This window comes from Scleropages formosus, chromosome 10, assembly GCF_900964775.1.
Source record: "Scleropages formosus chromosome 10, fSclFor1.1, whole genome shotgun sequence".
NCBI lineage: Eukaryota > Metazoa > Chordata > Actinopteri > Osteoglossiformes > Osteoglossidae > Scleropages > Scleropages formosus.
In genome coordinates this window covers 17,890,388-17,913,533 of record NC_041815.1, presented here as the reverse complement: position 1 = coordinate 17,913,533, position 23,146 = coordinate 17,890,388, and the positions used below count along the sequence as shown (strand labels likewise).

The following is a 23,146-nucleotide window of genomic DNA, read 5'->3' as shown; positions in this document are numbered from 1 at the left end:
GACGCCAGTGCACCACAAGGCACGCCAAGCAGGAACCGAATCCCAGACCCAACGGAGAGCAGGACCTGGCCAAGCCCGCTGCACCACCGCACCCCCCATACTTATTTCTACTAAAGTCCAAATAATAAAAGTATTTTTTTTGCAGTAGCTCCGAAGTTAAATTGTCAAAATATGCAGACTGTAGATTAAGCCATTTTTATTACTGGTAAAAGTGCAAAATATATACATATCTAAGATTAACTGGTGGCATCCTTATAAATTATTAATAAGGGTTGAAGGATGAAACATGAGGGGGGTGCCGTGGTGCACCCGATTTGGCCGGGGCCTGCTCTCTGGTGTGTCTGGGGTTCAAGTCCCACTTGAGGTGCCTTGTAACAGACTGGCATCCCGTCCTGCGTGTGTCCCCTCCCCCTCCAGCCTTGCGCCCTGTGTTGCCGGGTTAGGCTCCAGCTCGCTGCAACCCCACTTGGGACAAGTGGTTTCAGACACTGTCTGTGTGTATGGGTGAAACATGAATTGGAAATGATCACTCTACAACTATCTCAATAATCCCTCTAATTATACTCTTCCGGTAATTAGAAGTGTTATTATAACATGAATGGCCTTGATAACGTGTTGATGAAACAATGACCTAAGCAAAACTCTTGACATCCTTTTTTTCTGAAGAGGTGCTGCAGGTGCTCCTTTAGCAGGCTACGATGGGAAACAATCAAACGTGTAAAATCATTCAAAGAAACACTCAGCTGACATTGGTTGTTTTAAGAAATCTGCTACATTTACATAAATACTTATAAAATATTTCAAATTCAGTGCACTTGGAAAAAATAACAGATTGAGAATGGATTTTAATTTGTCAGCTGTACCAACATGAGCGAAATATGTAAAAAAGCATGAATCAAAATTTGGTGTAGACAATACCATGTGCAGCAGTGAATGTCCATTATTTCTAAACAATGTGAAAATCAGAAGCACGTAAAATTCAGTTGTTGAATAAAAACGAAAATATGTGTGAATACCTCATGAGTAGAATCAGTGGAAAAGCAGACATATGTTAAAAAGTATGTTAACTAAGGCTTAAAGAAGTCCCTATTACATATCAGACATATCCTATGAAGATTAAACAATTTACACAATTTGAGTTAATGACTGATAATGACCGTGTGGTTAAATATAGATTACAGTAAAAATGGAACAACTTGTTGATAAAGTATACAAATTACTGTACACAAACACAATTCATTAATTATCAGAAGTCAACTTTAAGAAAAAAGTTTTGCTGCCAACTTCTTGTGATAATTCTTGATTTAAACCACCATGATGAGGAACTGGTATTAAACAGACAAATGTGGATGTTTTCACAGGAGACAGATACTTGGAAAATACTTATGGAAAGAAATGTACTCATCCTATGGGTCTCAATTCTTTCCTAAATTACTCTGACTTTTGACTGAGGTGACAGATGGGTTGACCTCTTTGGTGATATGGCACAAGATTGCCGAAGAATTTTTTACAGAAAAATTTTTTAGATTATTTTAGATATAGCACAGTATATGGCCTGACAACTCTCCATGACTGCAAGCATTTACACAGTCAAAATGTCCTTCCTCAAATTTTACACTTTTTCAAATGTATAACAACTTCATTGGTAAACATTCATTTCATTAATTTGGACATTTGAACATTTATTAGGAATTACAAGGCACCCGCATACATAAATTTGTATGGAGTGTAGATTTACATATTTTTGAGTCATGTTACTGGGTATTATTATGTATTAAATATCCAAAATGAGTACAAGGAATACAACGTTCAAGTTCAATTTGAATTTTTAATAAAAGTTAGCTATTTTCTTTTTGAGGGGGTGCGGTGGCGCAGTGGGTTGGACCGCAGTCCTGCTGTCCGGTGGGTCTGGGGTTCGAGTCCCGCTTGGGGTACCTTGCGATGGACTGGCGTCCCGTCCTGGGTGTGTCCCCTTCCCCCTCCGGCCTTACGCCCTGTGTTGCCGGGTTGGCTCCGGTTCCCCGTGACCCCGTACGGGACAAGCGGTTCTGAAAATGTGTGTGTGTGTGTGTGTATTTTCTTTTTATATGGGGGTGCGGTGGCGCAGTGGGTTGGACCACAGTCCTGCTCTCCGGTGGGTCTGGGGTTGGAGTCCCGCTTGGGGTGCCTTGCGACGGACTGGCGTCCCGTCCTGGGTGTGTCCCCTCCCCCTCCGGCCTTACGCCCTGTGTTACCGGGTTGGCTCCGGTTCCCCGTGACCCCGTATGGGACAAGCGGTTCTGAAAATGTGTGTGTGTGTGTGTGTTTGTGTGTGTATTTTCTTTTTACTGTTTTCCTTTCAATGATATTGAGCCCCTTCCCCTTTCTGTGTCACAGAGTACCAACACAGTCCAACGACACAGAGCTCTTCATATATGTTCATATTTCAACTTGAAGACGTACTTTATGCACTTTTTCAAACTCAGAAAGATTTGCAGCAAATCCATTCTCACCCTCAACCTATATACTATATAGTTAGGCAGTGCTATAGGGGTTCACTGACTTATTGCAGAAAATGGGTTACACTTTGTGTTTATTTGTGGCCTGTAGCTCCCTCTGTAAAACTTTCATAAAAATATTAAACATAAATATGGGGTGTATTGTCCAGTTATATTCACATTGGAACTTTTAAGCCCAGAAAAATAGATTACCTTGGCTGAGCAGCAGAAGGATTGATTAATATGTAGCAATGGCTCTCAAAATGTAGAAATCCTCAGAAGCTCTGGCTTGCTAGGCAGTCTGGGTCCACACTGAGAAAAAAGAGACAATCTTAAGAGTTTGCACAAAAAAATGTTCTATGACATAAATGGTCTCCATGGTCTTATACTTGGCAAGAACTCAGCTGTTGGATGCTCTTACAACATTAATGAATGATTACGCTGTAAGCATTACAGATAAAAATTTCACTACTCATTTTTTAAATTTTACATATTTATGGTTGTTACACTTTAAACTTAAAATAGCCACCCGAAATTCACTATAACACTGAATGCTTTTATTTCCCACCCTTTGCTGAATCTGAATTTCTGAGTTCTTGTCTTTGGTGTTTAGTATTGGTAAAATCATTAGAGCATGTCTATCTAATGCTCTGGAATTATTAACTTGAATACAGTTTTTGTGGTTTTTGTGAATCTTTTACACTTGTTTTTAATTATTTGTTGCCTCATCCCATTCATCGACTGCAGGATGGGCAGACTGTACAGAATAGAAAGCTGTCGAGTAATTGGTTTTTTATATAGGAATTTAAACCAAGTTTTCATTTGTAGTCCTGCACCAAGGGAACAGCTAAGGCCTGACTGGCAGAAGCAGGTTGAACAGCAGGTCAGACATTCTATTTGGTCAGACTGTTTGTCTCACTGACACTCAAGTACTGAAAACGAAAGGGGGGCAATTTGAATGGAGCAGAGGGAACTGCATTGTACTCCCTGGTCCTTTAGTTGTACAGTCAGTCATGCAAATAAGAGCAGCTCCAGCATCAGTCAGCAGAACTGAAGAGATTGAAGTGTTTTCCCCAAACATTTCGCAACTGAAGTACGGCAATAGCCACCAAGTACATTTTAAGTCGTATTCCCAGAAATTCTCTTATTCCAAAATGATGCCCTCATTGTTGAACTGCAAAATGAAATAATTATGTTTTTAGCCGAATGCAAACAAATGATGTCTTTAATTGAAAGCATCACTTTGAACACAGAACACTGAAGAGATCATTTCAAACCACGACAGACAGTTTTTTCTATAAAGTACAGTGCCACATCAAACATTACGGTTTCAATGGACAGTTTTCAGAAGACAGAGCTGTAGCGCAATGAGCAATTTTCCTACATTCAAGGAACACCAAGTGCAGACCAGCAGTAAAACTCTTTCTTTTTGCTCTGGGAAGAAATAATTGTTAAATGAATGGCTGATTATAAAAACGCTTTGTTTAAAATAAAAAAAGATCCCGTCATGCTTTTTCTTATGCTGACAGGACATGACAGGACTGGAGGGGTATTGCTACTTCCCTTTGCCAGTCATGTTATTCACATGCACTGCCATAACAGCGGCTTTCCACTTAAATTATATGTTAGCTGACACCCTTCTTTTTTACGTTTCTTTCTCTTTTTCCTTGTCAAAAAAGATCAAAGTTGAAGCAAAGGATTATATTTAATATCAGTACAAATTACTAATCGTTCCCTTTTGATGGTTAAAATTTAAGACCATGCATGTTAGTTTCCTATGTTTGTGTCCTCTGTTTGGAGATGTTTCCCAATTGGTAGGTAGTAATGATCGGAGGAGAAAAAAAGAGGACACCTAGCAATCAGAGACAGGATGGAATTACAGTGACGATGGACACAGTCCGTTTAACTGTAAGGACACAAGTGGAGGCGAGAGCATTCTGTATGCAGTCTATTTATGTATGTGATAATGAAAGCTGTTGTTGACTCAATGGCACTTCAACAACAATGAGTCGTTAATTTCTTGTCTGGTTATTTCGCCTGTAGCTTGCTATCATGATGAATAACAAAAGGATTAATTTACCTCTAACTTTTAAGCAGCTGCAGAAAAATGGCATATCTGTTTTGGAGGTGTGTCAAAAAGTCCATGCCAGACTTTAGAGCCTGTGGGGAAAGTCTATAAGATAAGTCCTAATTACGAATCGTACCTTTGATTTAGTATCAAACAAATGTTTTAAAATGGTTGCCGTGACCATTTTAGGTTTTAGTTAGATCTCAAGGTCATCTGTTTTCTAAGTGCGTTCAACAGCGAGTAGACGATCGTACATAATGTACAGATGTTGCATCACATTTTTCTGTTATAAACTCAGCAGATTTGCAGTAGGGAACCTAATTATACGTAGACGCTTTCAACGTCTGTGCATCGGTGAGTGACAGCAGCCTTTGATGATGAACAGGCAAGGTTTTCAAAGTGACCTTGAGCAACGAAGAAAAGTAAGCACTGAGAAACAGTCATTAGAGCTCACGCCGGGCTTTTATAGCTGCTTTTACATACAGTTTCTCTATATTTAGTTCTTCCTGGCAGACCGCAGTGCACTGGACTTTCACTTATATTATGCTTTTTCCAAAGGCCAGGACGCAACATAGTTTGCAGAACGATCATCCTGAAATTAATAACAATCTATTTTCTTGTTAAACCACAACCCACATTCTACTTTTGATGATGCTATGGTACGCATGTGGGCTACTTACATACGTGCCAAGGAAATTTATGTGCTGTGCTCCACCCCAGAAGTTCCCTCTGTAAATATCTCTGTAACTGAAGTGCTTAAAGTACCTCCACTGGAAAAATTGCCATTTGATTTTTGTGACATCTCTAATTAATTTTCAAAGGTCTGGAAACCCATCTGGAATTTATTAAAACATGATACATGATCACACCTGCGATTTAGTGCAACCTTTTGACCATGACTCCTAGCTATATGTATGATGACATATTTACAGTCCCTCGGTGTACTGTCTTTACCTGCATGTTGTTGCAACCCTGTGCTTTTAAATAAAAAAAAATCATAAAGACTTAAGTTACATTAAGTACTGTAGAAAATATCACTTCATAGACCCCTATTGTAGTTTAACAAAAAAGTCAGAATGCTCCTACAATACTCTGACAATGGTCTAATATTTTAAAAACCGTTTATTTTTTAGCATTACATGAAATAATCTTTAAAATTTGTTTAAAACATTGTCATCATTCATCTGTATAGAAGAGTGTTCAGTAAGAAGTAATCCACAGACAAAATCAGAAAACTGTATCTGACATTTTCTGTTAAATCTATATTTAGTTGTTTTGGATTAAGTGCAGCTGACAACGTGACTTAAAAAAGAGGCACTTATAATTAACACAATTTATTCTTGAGCTCGATTCTTCTGACAGAACTCATGGCCCACTTAGGCAGGAGTTGTCAATATGCAGTCTGAAGAATTTTTCTGTTTCATGAAGCAGCTTCAAAGCTGGCTGATTGCAATGGCACAAAATCCAATATCCGTAGATATACAGAATTGTTTTATCAAATCAAGTTACACTTGTTAAAAGAGAGTGACATTACAGAGCACCCAGTGAACTGGAATGAATGGAGATAAAAGGCTTATAACATTTTTGTAATTATTTGAATAACATAAAGCTGGAATCATGAGAAGTGTATATCAAATTCACCCTAACGTTGCGTTTCAGTGTGTTTTTCTGCCACACTGATACGCTGCTCATGTTGCACTCTGCTGTCTTGCTAAGTGGTCTTGTGCTTCTTCTGGAGTTCACTAGATTTATCGAAGATAGACTGGCACCTTCAACATCTTTATGTATTGAAAGTGAACTTTTTTTTACTCTGTAATACAAAGTAAATTAATTTAGTGTGTAGTGATCGTTAAAATTAGTGGTAGGTGTCTAGCAATTAGAGGCAGTTATTGGTATGTAAGTTGGCCTTGTTAACTGGGTTGGTTTAAGTTTGTGGAGTAGTGCATTTGCAGGTTCCCACTTGACAACCTCAGTGAAATACCCAGGTTAGCACCCTTTGGTTGATGTGGTGGATGGAGGAGGAAATTAAGCTTCTTGGTCTTCAGTCATAGAGATGTATGATGGTAATGCTGGATGTTTTTTCTCTGTGGCTTCACGGTTGGACTGGGTCCTTGTGTATAACCCATTGTAATATATTCATGGGGTATAACATTGTGTCCTGTGTATGCTGAATATACTTATTTACAATAATATCATAAAGTAAAATGCATATTCGATTGTGTTCTTGTATGAAGATCATTAGTTTCAAGAAACTGTAAATATGGACTTTGAAAATTTTCTGTAATTACATTAAGCAAAAATGTGACTGCATTCTGAGCCAGGCTCGGCTGGAATATATATCATTTTCATTTACCATTTGCTGACCTACTAGAATTCTACATATTAAAAAGTCACTGTTCATTATCTTTTTTTTAAATAAAACCAGTTTAATCTAAAAATTGTAGCAGTACCGATACTGAACAGGCCTTTCACACTCTATTTTAGAGCCTGAATGGCAACTGTAAAATAACTAACATAGGGGTTACATGGGACCAATTTCCTAGCAAGGACTCAATCTATATCCCACTGTGATGTCATTAACAAAATATGGACTAACACATTTGTCACCCACGCAGCATCTACATTTATTAATTAACTTTTTTCCAAAGTGACTTATTCTGTAAAGCTACTTATGAAGATTTACCCATTTAAACAGCTGGGTAACTTTTACTGGAGTCATGCAGGGTAAGGACCTTGCTCAAGTGTACAACAGCAGGAGGTGGAGTTTAAACATGTAACCTTCAAATCCCAATGCAATAGCTCTAACCACTATGTGACCTGCTATACCACTACGTATATGTTGATTGGATATTTACTTGTGGGCTACTCTATTTGTCTACTTGCATATTTGGCTGCCAAACGCCTCCACCATTTTTTTTAATGGTGTGGTCGGATTTTTTTTTTACAGCCAGATTTATACAGTGTTCTGAAGCAGCTCATAGTACATTTAAAAGGAAACGGAACTGCTTCCATAAAATCTGTGGAGAAAAATACATTCTGTCATAACTGCCTGCTTCAGCATGCCACAGACATGGAGCTCCTTAATTCAACTTCAGAACTTGTTTCGTTTTCGGACCGAAATACGATGCTTCATTCTGACAGGGAATAGTGTGGGTGGGGTGTATAGCGAGAGAGAAAACAATAGATGTACCGGTTTCAATTAATTTGTATAAAACTCACACTCTGGTTGTTTCACGAGTTCACGTGAAAATTATTTTGCATGCATCGATATAATCTTTGGTTGTGTTCCCCACCTCAGGCACTGCACCGTGACCTGGGAAAACAAAGGCACTGACGTCAAACGCCCGCTTTGGCGGACCTGGGACTGTTTTGTGCAATTCACTGATGTTATTTAGCGCGACTGCAGACAGATCCATTCAATATAAGCATTCTGCATACCATCAAAAATGCTTATTGAACTGACACAATAAAATGAAGATTATGCACAAGTAGGCAGATATATAACGACATTTTTCATCAAATAATGCATTTTAGCCATTTGGATGAGGGAGAAAGAAATTCACTCTTAAAAGATGTGAAATTATATGCAGCTCTTTAGAATTTGGCAATAATAAGCATGTGTTTATATTAAAAAAACTCCACGTAATCCATTAACTAATTGTACCCCAAAAAAAATGTATTATTATTTATCTTTTACATTATGTATGTGAGCTGGTACGACTGCCATGTTGGTGGTCACTATAATCAAACCGTGACGCACATGAGCCATGATTTACTCCCCTCTTGTTCAACCAGCCCAATTGTTTACAAGCAGCGAGAAGGCGGCCGACAGGTACTCTGCTGCCGCTCAGGTGTCCAGCTCTCCCACTGCGTGACCTTATGTTACAGTTTCCGCCTCAGTTCACCCGGCGTGAGATTTTCCAACAGTCTGGGGCACATTCGGCACGGCAGCTACGCGGCACCTGAGGTAGGGAACGCACCGTTTTTGTTCGCAGTGGACCTGCTTCATCCCCGCATGAACGTGAAATCGTCATCCCTCAAACCGAACGCAGACCTGTCCACCTTCGACAGCTGTGAGGAACTTTTCAGATGGGCTGTACTGCTCTGTGCTACAAAGCAAAAACTATGCTGTTGATATGTCATTCAGCTTCATTGTTCCCGCACTTCATTGTTTGTGCTCTTTTTTGTATGGCGCTATTTTCTTTACATAGATACGTTTTAATCGTGCTGCTTTTTAAAACAAGTAACCCCCTGCAGTACATTAACTTTCTTTAAAGTCTTTTAATGTAATCATATTCCACAGCTTACAGGTAACCTTAGACAAAAGCTTGTTTTTCATTCATTCATTCATCCATTCATCCATTCATCCATTCATTCACAACCACTTGTCCAAAGCAGGTTTGCAGTGGTCCACAGCCTATCCTGCAACTGAAAAGCATGAGGCAACCAGTCCCTTGCAGAGCAATCACACATTCTTGCTCTCACACAGTCACACACTATGGGCAATTCAGACACACACACACACACACACACACACACACACACACACACACACAAGTACAGGGGAACTCTGCACAGACTGAGCAAGATTTGAACCCACATCCATATAAGCGACCCAGGTGTTGCAAAGCATCAGGACTAACAACCGTGTATCTGAGCTGCCCCACCAACTTTGTTTTTTTTAACACGAAATTATTTTTTTAAATGAGCTATTACGTACTTTTACCATGGCATTTTACTACATTGCGAATTTTACAATACTTCTACTACTCTGAGTATGAAACGAGTGTATTTTTTTACCCCAGCTGACCCTTTAACACATTCGTTGGTGACAACTATATGTAATCATCAAATTAAGAGAACTTGAAATGTTTATGTTTACAACAGTGATAAACCACAATAAAGGTATCTGCTCATCTATACCGCCTCAAATACACAAAATGGTATTTTTATCTCTGGGGTTTCCTGAGTGATTTTTTTGTGATTTCACAGCAGGAAATTAGCTGTCATTCACTGAGGGTAGCAAGGCATTGCTGCATTATAATAAAATTACCCCAGATTTTAAGTTACAACTTCTTGGCAGTTATATAGCCCATGCTTCAGTTTCACAAAATTGTGTGCTATCAGCAACAGAGGGACAGTTCAATATGCTAGTTTCTTGAGACAGTAAAAAATGACACTACAAGCAGTAACTGGGAATAAATTAGTTTTGGTTGGGGGGGTGCAGTGGCGCAGTGGGTTTGGCCAGGTCCTGCTCTCTGGTGGGCCCGGGGTTCGCGTCCTGCTTGGGGTACCTTGTGATGGACTGGCGTCCTGCCCTGGGTGTGTCCCCTCCCCCTCCAGCCCTGTGTCCTATGTTGCTGGGCTAGGCTCTGGCTCACTGCGACCCTGCTCAAGACAAGCGGTTTCAGCCTGTGTGTGTAGTTTTGGGTGTGCTAAGAAAGAAAAATCTCCAGAAAGGGTGAGAAAGAGTCAGAAAGGGTATCTAAAAGACAACCTTATTAGGAGGTCTAAGAGATACCTTTTCTGGAGATTTTGGAATCTTGGAATACATAAAACTTAGGCTTTATAACTGTGTGTGGACAGATCCATCGAATTCTGGAATCTTGCTCAGGGCAAGAGATTATTGAAATTGGAGATTGGACTTATTAATTTTCTAAACTTTACTTAAGCATAAACAGGCTACAGCATGTATATGTCTCGATTCACATCAGGCTACCTTAATATTAAGAGTCTGGTTCTTCTGCAAAACCATCAGAAATAAGCTACTTATTCTTTATAAGGGTGACTGAAATAGTCTGCGAGTTAATTTCAAATAGCAAGTCATCCTATCAGTTCAATATTAAAATAAGCCTCTCAGTTTTTTGGTGCATATTAAATTTATCAGGCTGGTGATGTTGGACTTTGCAGGTGGTAATATAGATTCCGCATCCACCAAAAATTGAGGGGCTTATTTTAATATCAACTGATGTTCACAAGGATGAGCTGCTGTGAAAGGAGAACTGAAAGAATGGTGAGGTTGATGTTCATTAGTGAATTCAGGTCTTGCTGTTGCCTTTTGCCCTCATAGCCATCGTTATTTTTTACCCACTATTGTTTGCTGGGTGAAACAAGTGCCCTTTAGGTCATAGTTATTTATCTGTAACCTTTTTCCCATTCAGACCATGATCGACAAACACTCACAGAAGTGTGGATGACAACATCCAATGCCCCTTGTCCATCAAGGAGATAATGAATGACATTCTTCTTCACTACTGCCATGTAGTGTCCTCCATATTGCAGTACTTCCTCTAGTAGATGCTTCTGTTGGTCAATATCCTTCCCTTATACTGAAAACCGATGGATCTGTCCACACGCAGTTATAAAGCCTAAGTTTTATGTTCAGAAAGATGGTTATTTAACAGTTTTACTTTATGCTTTTAGGTAATTTTGTGGTTATATATAAGTATATATTAGTAAGAGCATAAAAAAAATCAAAAATCATTACAGCAAACAATACAACTATACACTTAGAACACATATGCATAACACGTTTAATAACAGTATTTAAATACATGGTATGCAAGGAGTATGTAGCCTCTCTGTATAAAGTAGACTTCCCCTTTCCCTGGAAAAGACATGCTCAATCAGTGACAGTATCACATGTTCGCACTATGCTATTTAAAGCATGTGGGCAGATGCTTAGGGATTCTTTGTTTGTGCAGTTCTGAGGGAGAATGGGCAAAGAAAAGATATAAGCAGCTTTGAATATTCCATGGTAGTTGCACCAGATCTGCTGGTATGAGAATGTCAGAAATAGCAAGCTGCTTGTGTTTCCAGGCATGAGTGTCACAGGTATGTGAAGAAGAGCTGAATATTTTTTTGGGTGGTGGAGCAATGGCAGCTTTGTGGTTGGAAATAGCAAACTTATTAAAAGTGGGCAGTGAGGCTAATAGAGTTGAATAAATGTGCCACGGTTAGTCAGCTAACAGCTAAGTAAATCAGAGGTACTGGAAAATAAATATTCGAAAGGACAGCTCTTCTTACATTGCCGTGGATGTTGTATAGTTTTCCGCAATCGAACCTAAAGCATTCCTGCTAGCAAGCAAAACAGTTAAGTGTGTATGCAATAAGCTAAGGAAAAAGCACTGGAAGACTGGAAAAACACCGGAAAGACTGGGGAATTCTAGTTCTTACTTACTGATGGGAGGAAGAATAACGCAAATGAATCCATGAATCCATTGTTCAAAATGTGAACAAGTTTCTTTCGTGGGAAACAGGAGCGAAGCAATGTTTCGGCGTTATAGGATATCTTAACTGGAGTATCTTATCATGGCAGTAATGTGTCCATCTGTGAATGGGTTTCTTCAACAGGAATATGGTCCATATCACAAGGCTTGGATTGTCCTCGCATGATTCTAGGAACATGGCAGTGAATTTGGCATAATAAAACGATCTGCCCAGTCAACAGATCTCAGTCCAATCAAGCATCTGGTGGGATAAGATGAAACAGGCTTTCTGGAGATGCACCGCCGGGCAATTTGCAACAGCTAGGGGAAGCAATGGAAGTCGCATGGGCCAGAATCCCTGTGGTGCGCTTTTGACACTTTGTCCAGTCTATGTCCTGACAAATTCAGGCTGTTCTCATGACAAATCAACTCTGTGCTAGGGAGGTATACCTATTAAAATGCAAATACATGTCTGCCTACCCATATACATGTAAGCAATCACAAGAGTATAGTTATGACTAATGGTCATAGTGCTCCCCTCCCATGGCTTTACTAGCAGGAACTTGTATTTATATGATAACTTGATAAACTGATAGCTCTCAAACCAAAATGAGCCAAGGTGTAGCCATTCGATAAACCTGAGCATGCTAGAGGAAAGCACAGTGTTAAGTTTTTGGATCTTCTGCTATCCACAAAGGCCTGTTTTTTGTGTATTTTGCCTGAAAGGGCTTTCATTGTGTGTTTTAACTTATTTTCATATAAACGGTGCTTCGTTTATCTAATACTAAATGAAAAACTTTTGAACTCTCCATCTGCCTTCCACCTAATTACCCCCAGACCAGACATGCCCCAGCATGCTACACTGCTTTTAAAGCAGTAAAGATGATTGTTAATTCCTGAAAACAGTACTGAACCCTGTAACGGTTGTTTGCTGTACTCTCATTCTGCTTTAATTTCAGAATGAGCAAACTGCTTGGCCTTCTCCCTTAAAAAATAATTGCTCTGCTTAGCTCTGTGAAACATGAAATCCACAGTTTGTAGATAGAGAGTACTGTTATCTCCTCTCAAAGGCAACAATATATTCAATTCCTGCTCATTCTTTAGTGCTTCAGCCATGCTCTCAATTCAGGAAAATGTACTTTTTTTAATGAGTTCAGTGGTGTTAAAAACGTCGAAGAGGTACAAGTATCTCTAATGAAAAATTTGGTCACTTCCCAGAATTTTTCACCTACTCTAGCAAATTTCCATAGCTATAATATAATCTGTGATGTGAAGTTTACCTTCAGCAATACGTTCAAGGAGCTTTCTTTGCATTTTAGATTTATATGTAAGGAGAATAATTTCAGAAATTAGCAAGGCAGCATTTCAGTATGAAACAGAGAATTGTGGATGATATAGGCACAACATATCATCAGTCCTGGAAGAACAATGATAGGCAAAATAAATGTTTTACATGATTAATGAGAATACTCCAAACATCCAAAAGACTAAGATCAGTGTGAGAAGAACTCAAAGCGAAACATACTCGTTGTAGCAGACCATGTCCACAGAAAGCGTCTCCCATTAAGATAAGGATTATTTGGAGTGTCTTTAAGTGGATTTTCTGAATTCACTTAACATACACATTTTTGGGGTTAAAATTCTGAGTAAGTAGTACCACACAGGTCTCATACTGTACATTTCAACACAATCTTAAAATAAGACAATGGACAATTCATATGTAATCAAACAGCATTAAAAGTTTCCAAAATGCCTTTGGAAAGTCTAACTTTGGCTTTGGAGTCTTTTATAAATGGATAATGGCTTGTAGTTGAAGTGCAAAAGAGAAAAACAAAGTATCTGAAATAGGGAAGCAAAATTTTAGTGCACACACCTCCTCCTCAAGGTCTGAATAATAATAATAATAAAAAAAAAGCACAAACACACTTTAGAGCTGTGGCACTAAACACAGAAGTGCCGTTTGTCCCAAATTCACCCATCTGACAAAACACAGCAATCTACATTACATTTGTTATCAAACCACCCACTGCGTGTAAACAGAAAAGTAATGGTGTTATGACTGCCAGGCAATTCAGTTACACCAGCTATGCTTTTCCGACTATGCAATATTGCATGAAAACGGAAGCCACTGGTAAAAGTACAATTACTGCCACCAGTCGCATTTTTCTAGACATGACTCTTGCTTTACTGTTGAAAATATTACATTTGCTGGACAAGTGCAAGTGTCCATGCGTCGGGCAATCCATCTTGAGGGTCTCAGTATCACTTCCTTGCTTTGTAGCTGGTGATTTGTCCAGAGATGAAGTCAACATAATGGACAGTAGAAATGATTCTGCCTCTCCTGGAGATTTGAAGATGAACGATTTTCAACTTGATTCTGACTGGGTAGATAAAAACAGGCCTGAAAGTCAAAGACAGTTCTCTCTCTTTGCTGTGCTGTTACAGTAGTCCAAAAATAAATAAAAGGACAGCAATGTCTCAGTGTTGTGTTTCAACACAATAGATCCACTTGACCCTTTCAGGACATTTGTCCATCCATAGTTTAAAAATCACTGCGATTACACTGACTGCCACTGTCCAAACTGTGAGCTCTCTTGACTCTGATATCCTGGCTGACAAGAGAGGTATTGATCTAGGAGTATTAATCAAAACCAAATTGCTGCCCCAGCCTCCATGTTCTCCAGCTCTGTTAGTTTCAAGGTAAGTTCATCAGTCTCCCACTTGTTCAATACTCCCTTGTCAGTTTGCACTGGCCGCTGAGTGAAGAGTGTCAGACATTAACTCCATTTTCAGTAGGGATTTCTGGATTTTTCCATGCTGTCAGCAAAAGTATAAACACCATCATCAGATTGTTTTACTGGAAGCTTTTGATCAATTCAGCCGATGGATAAGGATGCTCTCTGTTCCCTCTCATTGCCGTTGCAGTCATCGTGTCAAGAGCTTTAAGTTAATCTGCGATTGCTTGTCCAGTACCACTCTGAAAAGTGTTGTTTAGAAACACTCTTCATTTTTATCAGCTCTCCATCTGCACAAGTGTAAAATAACAATTATATTTTGACTTTAGGACAATAATCAATGCCATTTGGGTAATTAAAATTACATTACCTGCATTAATTAAATATGTTTCTTCACTACAAGAGTTTAAAATTAAGGTCTTTCAAAGCTGGCTTCCCTTACTATTTAGAATAAATCAAAAATACAGAATATACAGCAGATACAGAATGCTGCTGCCCGAGTTGTGTTTGACTTGAGGAAGTGTTCCCATGTATCTCCTCTACTTGTTTCTCTGCACTGGCTTCCTATAGCTGCTCAGATCAAATTCAAGACCCTGGTTATTGCCTACAAATGTATCAGTAGAACTGCTCCCAGCTATCTTCAAGACTTGATCATCCCCTACACTTCATCTAGACTGATGCGCTCTTCCACATCTGCCTGCTTGGTGGTCCAGCGCATGAAAGGTAAAGCGCTGAGGCTCTCAGTTCTGGCTCCATTGTGGTGGAACAACCTCCCCCTCTCACTCAGAACTACTGAAACTCTGTCCACATTTAAAAAGGGACTGAAAACTCACCTCTTCTAGACTCACTTTTCCCATGATCTCTTAAGTTCTTGTGAGATGTAAATGTTCACACACCATAACTTTAAGATCATGCTCGGATAAACCTTCACACAGCTGCTACTCCTGTATTGCATGTAAATGTTTGTATCTCAAAAACAGAGTAGGAAGGTGATCAGGAATTGTTAATATTCTTAGTTTTATGCAGCTATTCGTGTGATGAACATTGCTGAATATGGTGGAAAGAAACAAACTGACTCTACTTAAGGATCATGTGTCTGCAGCTATGTCTCTCTTTCTCCTAATGTAATGCACAAATTTTATTTTCTATGAGATGTATGTCGCTTTGGAGAAAAACATCTGCTGAATGAATAAATGTAAATGTAAAAATCATAAAATGATCTCGGATTAATACACTGCTAATCTTAAGGTTGTGACATTGTTTTGTGTCACGTATGTGTGTTTATGTTTTGAAGCACTCAGGTAATATTCTGAGCAATACTCCTAAATTTCTAATCCAGTATAATTACCATGAAACTGGCTTTTTTTTTTTTTGTCAAATGTACAGATTCTACCTGCAAAACAAGTCTGTCTACAGCAGATGAAGACTTTAAGATCCAATCAGTTGAGTCACACCAGCATGTTCAAATAATGCTGTCAAATGTTTATAAGCCAGTGAAATTCTTCATGTTCAAAAGAAAAAAGCAATCCTACCAAATAAAGAGAGCTCAATCAAGGACAGCCCTCTCAATGGGGATGCTTCATGCCAGGCTGTTCCTGAAATACACACTTTCATAGTTCAAGGCAGCAGGCTGTTCCTAGGCAACAACTCTCCTGCTTTGTACAATGCAACACCTTGCACAGAATACAGGGATACAAGACAAGCAGCATGTCGTTCCTAAGTGTAAAACAATTGATAAAGTGCTGGAGCCCTTTGTCAACCTGATAAACACTCCGCCTCACTGGCAAGGCTGATAAGTATAGACTGGCATATAAAAGGGCACCATACAACATCCAAACACTAAAACTGTGTATTTTTGATAATAAAACTGATTTGAGTACTTGTAAGTTTTGATTAAAATTATTTTTTAAATGGAATAATGTAGTGGGGGTGTGTGGTGGCACAGCAGGTTTGGCCGGGTCCTGCTCTCTGGCGGATCTGGGGTTTGAGTCCTGCTTGGGGAGCCTTCTGATGGACTGGTGTCCCGTCAGGGTGTGTCCCCTCCCCCTACAGACCTGTGCCCTGTGTTGCTGAGTTGGGCTCTGGCTTGTCGTGACCCCACTCAGGACAAGAGGTTTCAGACAGTGTGTGTGTAGTAAAAATACATGAATGGAGTTTTTAACTGAATTTTTAACACACACATATAAAAATAAAACAAGTGCTGCAAAAGGCCCCTGCTGGCTTGTAGTAACACTGTGGCAGCTAAAAGACTTTGCTGATATGAAGGAATAAAAAAGAGAAAGCATTAATTTCCTAAACATCTGCACCTGGGTCCAGGTGCAACCTAAAATAAATTGACTGAAGGCACAGTGCTGACTATAACATAAAGGAATATCTAATTATTTTACTGCATGTTTTGCTCTTGAAAGAATGTGAAAGAAAATTGCACTTAAAAGAATGCAAGAGGAATAGGAGACTAAAGAAAGCATTAATCCAAACCCTATAAACTTCCCCTGGTTTAAAAAAAAAAAAAAAAAAATATTAAGTTTGTACACTCTGCTTCTATTCTCCTCTCAGAATGGGTTAGTTTGTTCTTACAGTCCCTATTTATCATAAACAAAAGAAGTAAAAAAAGAGTTTGCATTTCCCCAGTACTCTGCAGTATCCTCCATCCATAATATCAGTATTAAAATATTATTAGGGTAAAAGTGGGGGAGTGGCACAGTGGGTTCAGCCAGTGCTCGCTTTGTGGCAGGTCTGGGGTTTGAACCCCACTTGTGGTGCCTAGCGACGGCCTGGTGCCCCGTCCTGGGTGTGTACCCTCCCCCTCGGCTTTGTTCCCTGTGTTGCCAGGTAAGGCTCCGGCTTGCTGCGACCCTATTACACAATAGGTCAAGCAACACAAACTCTTTTAAGTAAGAGTCAAATACGTTTTCTACATAACACCATTCATGACATAAACACTGTCTTAAACAGAGGCATAATTTTTTCCCCCTTTCTGCACAGGTCTTGATTTTATATGTTGGATGCATGCATGCACTGCTCTTTGCTGATGGAGAGGGCTGTAATTTAGCAGGACATTAACCATAATGAGGTTATTATGGACTGAGACTGTTGGTCAGCTGGTTGTGACAGTATGTGAAACATGAAGAATTGCAGAAACACACAATGTGCTGAGGATGGTGAATAACATTGTAAGCTTCAGCCAGAAGAGATATTCTTGAGAAGAATAAAATACTTATGAACTGTAAAATATTAACACAAGAATTCTCATTTGATTCTTACTTTTTTCGTGAAAATTAAAATAGAAACAATGCAGAGGCAATCAGGTTAAATATTTTTATAAACAATTAAGGCCCTAGGGCAATTGCTGATACTCTGATAAAAAGCTTATAAAAAAGGGGATAGGAAGGAGCACAGTCTTTTAAAAGATTCTCATTTTTCAAATTTTGCAACAAAAAATACAATGGACTCGAATACATTAGGAAAATTTAATCGTTTATCTACAGAGTATATTCAACACCTGCAAGATGGCCAAACCATCTGCACCCTAATACTTTCAGGACTTGTACAGCCCCTACACTGCAAGAAGACTGCTATACTCTGCCACATCTGGCTGCTTGGTGGTCTCTCACTCAAGAGGTCTGAAACTGAAAGCCCGTGGATTTTCAATGTGGGCTCTGATATACCAGAATTAGCTCCCCCTCTCTCTCAGAACTACTGACTCCCTTTCTACATTGAAAAAGGGCTTAAAGCTCACCTCTTTGGATCCAATTATCTATAGATCTCTCAGCTGCTTCATAAACTTAACCTATATAATTTGTCACAACCATCTGAACATTTCCAATCATTTCTAGAGCAGCTACTTGTGTAATTCGTGCTGGCCAAAAATTGTCAAAACTGACAGTGCTTTGAGACATTTCTGCATCTGTAGCTCTTTGTTGTAAAAGCACTTTTATTTACTCTGCTTTCTTTGTCATTGTAGAACAAAGCATCAGATAAATAAATTAGTGTTACATAAACACAATGAACGGTATAATTACCTCAGGTTAAACTAATAGTCATGTACTAAATTAACTCTTGGGTTCAACCTTATGGGACAGAGAATCCCAGTTTTAAGTTTGGGCTCACATTCAGTGCATGCTAATAAATGGATTGTTAAAGTGGTACCAATAATGTGCTTCCCTGAAGAAACAAAACACTTGCAAAATGTCTTTGGCTGCTCAACAGACAGTGTAAGTTTATAAATGTTTAAAACCTTCTTGGGTTTTCTGGGTGAATTTAAGCCTGAGAAATAAATAAAACTTGTTTGGGATTGGGTCCAGTTCAATTAAATTATACTGAGCTTCGGTCAGGTGCATATGAAAATATCTTTTCAAATTTTTTTGAGCTCTGGTTGGGTTTTATTGGATTGTGCTGCATTGTCTTTGAACACCCCTGGAGGCACTATAAGGTTCAACATTGTGAAGGCACTGCCTCAGTTATTCCTTCCCCAGGGCCAGCTGCTGGGTTTAAGAAAGCTGCTCTTAGAATATACAATAAATGAAGCCTTATAGCTCATATGTGCCACACAACTCCAGCAAAAAAAAAAAAAAAAAAAAAAAAAAAAAAACCTTAGGTGAGACCAAGTATGCAAGTTGGTCTGATAAAAGTGTTTCATCTCAGCACAAAATGGTACGTGTGGATGCAATAGAAACACAGTACTTCACTTTTCAAACACCATCCCAGCAGTCAAGAATTGTGTCATCAGTTTTAGGGATGCTTTGTAGCAGCTAGGAGAGTGAAGCTTGTTGAAGATCAAAGGAAGTTGATGACGCAGAGTACAGGCAGATCCTGGAGGAAACACTTGTCCCAGTCTTGCAAAGACAAAGGACTGTAGAGAGATTCACCTTTCTGCAGGACAATGATGGTAAAAGCAATAATGTTGTGGCTCTGCAAGAAGAAGGTGAATGCCCTTGAGCGGCAAGAACTGAATAATACAGCCTACGTAGAACCACTAGCCAACTTAAAAAGAACTTGAGTTACACTGCCAAGGAAAATGGGCAAAAATGGCATTATCCTGCTGTGCAAAGTTGGTAGACAGTTATCCAAAATGACTCATGGCTGTAGCTGCTGCAAAAGGTGCTTCCAACAAGTATTGACTCAAGGACTGTGAAGATGTGTGCAATCAAGGTCTTTTTTAATATCAATAATAAAACGAGTGTGAAAGTGAAAATGTATTATGTAGATATGTGGAAAATATCTATTCTGATATATTTGGGATGTATTTTTAGGCAGTGTTCTGTGGTCTGTTTAGTCGTCAGGAATCAGGTTGAGCACTGGGATTGATGTGTCACAAGAAAAAAACTGACTTATGTAGGAGGATGCAAAGCTGGAGGTATGCTGGAACAGCACCATAACTCAACTTATGAAACACTGTACCATAGGTCCCTGCTGCAAGGCAAGAAGATACGCTGATTTAATACATTAGGGATTCCTGTATTCGTGAGGTTTTATTAAACTTATATTAGCAAGCGTCAACTGGAGGGTTCATTGCTTGAAGAACTATAATTTTTCAGTGCTGGTGGTAACTTGGTTCTCTCAATGCTTTATCTTTATTTACTCATTTAGGAGACAATGATTTTGGTTGGTTTTATTTAGAAAGCTCACAAAAGGGATTTCTCTCATGCCTGCATGACTACATACGGTTCAACTAAAATATGAAGTGATACATGTGTAAGAACTAATCAGAATAACCAATGACTAAACTGTACGTATAAGAAATCAACATCATTCGTATAAGAAATTAACATCAAAGAGTCTAACTGTCTAAATCTAATTAATTTCAACAAGAACACAAAACTGCCGATAATCTGAGATGCAGGCAGTAGTAGGAAGGCTCACAATTTAATTTTTATTAATGGCTACTGACAGGTTTCAAGAGATCCATTTTAACTTTCCCTTCAGACCAAAGCAACAAACAATGCAATAAACTGACTCAGGTTAATGGTACTTTACACCCAAGAGCTTTTCATAGAATTTTCTTGATGAATCATGATTCTAAAATTAAAATGTAAAGAGCATATTGTACCAGGAGGAAACTGTAGTGAGTACTGTACTATGCATCATAATCACTTTAGCAAACAGGAACTATGTAATTTTTTTTCCTCCCCAGATGAAACTGACACAGATAATACAGTGAATAGGAAAAATGTGCTTTGCCAACACAGTGGAATCTTTACAGCTTTAGGGACCTCTGAAAACCTGAGATCTTTTTATTTATTCTCTTTAAGAAGGGATTCTAAGAAAGAGCTGTATACACTGCAAAGCAAACAAACAAACAAACAAATTTGAAATTCCAGGAGTATTAACATATTACTATTCATTGTATAAGTCTGGCAAAGCATATATTGGCTCCAACTGCATGTATTACAAATCAAAGGTAATGAATTACACTCTCAATTCAGTGGGCATGGGATTTGCATGTTTCCCCCTGTGTTTACACTTCTCCGACATACATGGAGGAAGGCAAGGGTGATCTATGTTTGCTCCCTCCCTTACTTTGAAAAAATATGCTTCAGAGGCTAAGATTTGAATTTAACTCGATGGCAAGTCCATCGAATGGAGTAAAGGCAATGGTTAATTGCGCAGCAGTGCTCTCTTCAACTCTGTTGTCAACATCCTTCATATCAATTTTCTGCTGATTCATTTTTCAAAATCATGTGACCTCGTTGAAATATTTCTGCATTGTTTCAATACATCTGTGTTTTGAAATACTGTCACTTGGGGATGTCAAACGTAACATCTCACTTAAGTCAAAACTTGCTGAGAACAGCATATGGAAATAATGATTTGTCTGTCACATCATATCAAAGGTGACTACTGTCTTGCATTTATCTGACCTAGCGTTCTCAAAGACTTCAGACATGCGTTTCATTGCACATTTATATGGCTACAGTATGTCTGATGTCATTATTTTGAGATTGTCTGAAATGAAAACTGCACCCTTACAGAAATTTTTGCATAACAGCTACATGTAATACAATGAAAGTGTCCAAAGCTCACAGCATTACCAAAATATCACAAATTGCAAAAACTAGCAGTCCTTTTAAGAAAAAGCTTACTGCCAAAGCTAATTAATAAAATATTTCAATAGATTAGCTATATAAGAAACTGCTTTGTAAATAATTTCCTGCATGCATTTATGTTGCTGTAAACATTGCTATGACATAACTTACAGTGCACTGTTAGGTTCTCCCACAACAAAACACCCTTTAGGTATATTAAATTTGTAGATGGTGAATAATGCAATATACTGTATTTAGGCTTAAATTTTTTATGCCTGTATTCAGAAGATAAAAGTTTCCATACTGTGGTCATGCAATGAAAAAAATGTCTAGAGCCTGGGCCAGAGAGCTTACGTCTGACCAGGGAGTTCATGTTGTTGAGTTCTCCAGCAAGTTGAGTTAACAACTTGGGTGTTCTCAGTTTGTATGAGGTGAAAACATATTCCTGAATTGGAAAAGCAAAGCCTTGGTGTGAAGAATTTGTGTCTGGAATGTAATATATGAATTACTAGATCTGAGGAACGGTTTTGTCTACCTCTTTCTTTGATGTTTTGCTCTTTTTGAAACTAAAGGAGACTGAGGGTTACATTTTCAACAGTGATGCAAACAGGGACTGAGTGTAAGTTACGCAGTACTGGTAAGCGGCAAGGGTTTTGTATCAACCAATATCACGATCGATCCTGAACAAGCACACCCATTCCTCACCTGGTGCGGTTCATTTCTTCCATGAAATCACCCCCGTTAGGCAAATTTCCAATGTGAGGGGAATTAATTAACATTTCTTATTCAAAAGGAATAATAACTGGATCCAGGACAAAAAATCAGTTTTATTTTTCTGTGGTTCTCCCTTTATGACAGTGATGAGTGTATATTAAATATGCTTTTACTGATATTATTTTATTGATATTACTGTTTGTCAGATGTTATGTGATGGTTTTCTAATTACGAGGAAGGCACATAGTTGTAAAGATGCACTACGGTGATATTTCGGATGAAAATCTATGGAAAGTCGACATAAGCAGACACCCATGGCAAATGTTTTCTATGCCTTTTCATTCTGTATTGTCTCACCATCTTCTGGTGGCTTGGATACACCCACATAATAAAACATTAGACCTACTTATCACTAATGGGGATCAAATTTCACAGAGGAACGAATCTTCAGAAGGAGCCAGTATACATTGGGCGGTGTGTGATTTCTAATTTTCAACCTCACACTAGCAGAATATAATGTGAGCGCCCAGCTCAGCAAGTTTCGTAACGAGCTACCGTCAGTGTAGGCGTGGTGTGTCTGCAGCCGGTGTGTTACGGATATTCGGCTGACGGAATGAGAGTTTGATGAGGAATTATCACATTCCACTACTGCCCACGGAAACCTGGTCTTAACAAGTGTGGTGGCATGAGAGTGTTTTTTTGGACAGCTAGAACTCCAGTTCCACAAAAATTGTGCTTTATCAGCAGCGCTAAAATAGCGTATACAAGCGGTTTCCTTTCAGTTTTCTGATGCAAAATTAGAACCCGATGTAGCCTAATGTACTTCTTCAGCATATATAGCCCTATGAGTATTTTTGGCACTTTCAGTTCTCTGGAAACTTAATTTACTGCAAGGCACTGTACAGCGGACGAAATACTA

General features: G+C 38.8%; 1 protein-coding gene across 5 annotated transcripts in view; it reads right to left on the bottom strand.

Annotated features, from left to right (window-relative positions):
* LOC108928644 (leucine-rich repeat and fibronectin type III domain-containing protein 1-like protein) overlaps positions 1-23,146 on the bottom strand; it is a 63,939-nt gene that overhangs the window by 18,784 nt on the left and 22,009 nt on the right. For all 5 annotated transcript variants that reach the window (XR_001965684.1, XR_001965682.1, XR_001965683.1 and 2 more), the window contains one exon: positions 2,691-2,789. The gene's annotated coding sequence lies outside the window, so the exon portion shown is untranslated. The remainder of the gene's footprint in view (positions 1-2,690; positions 2,790-23,146) is intronic.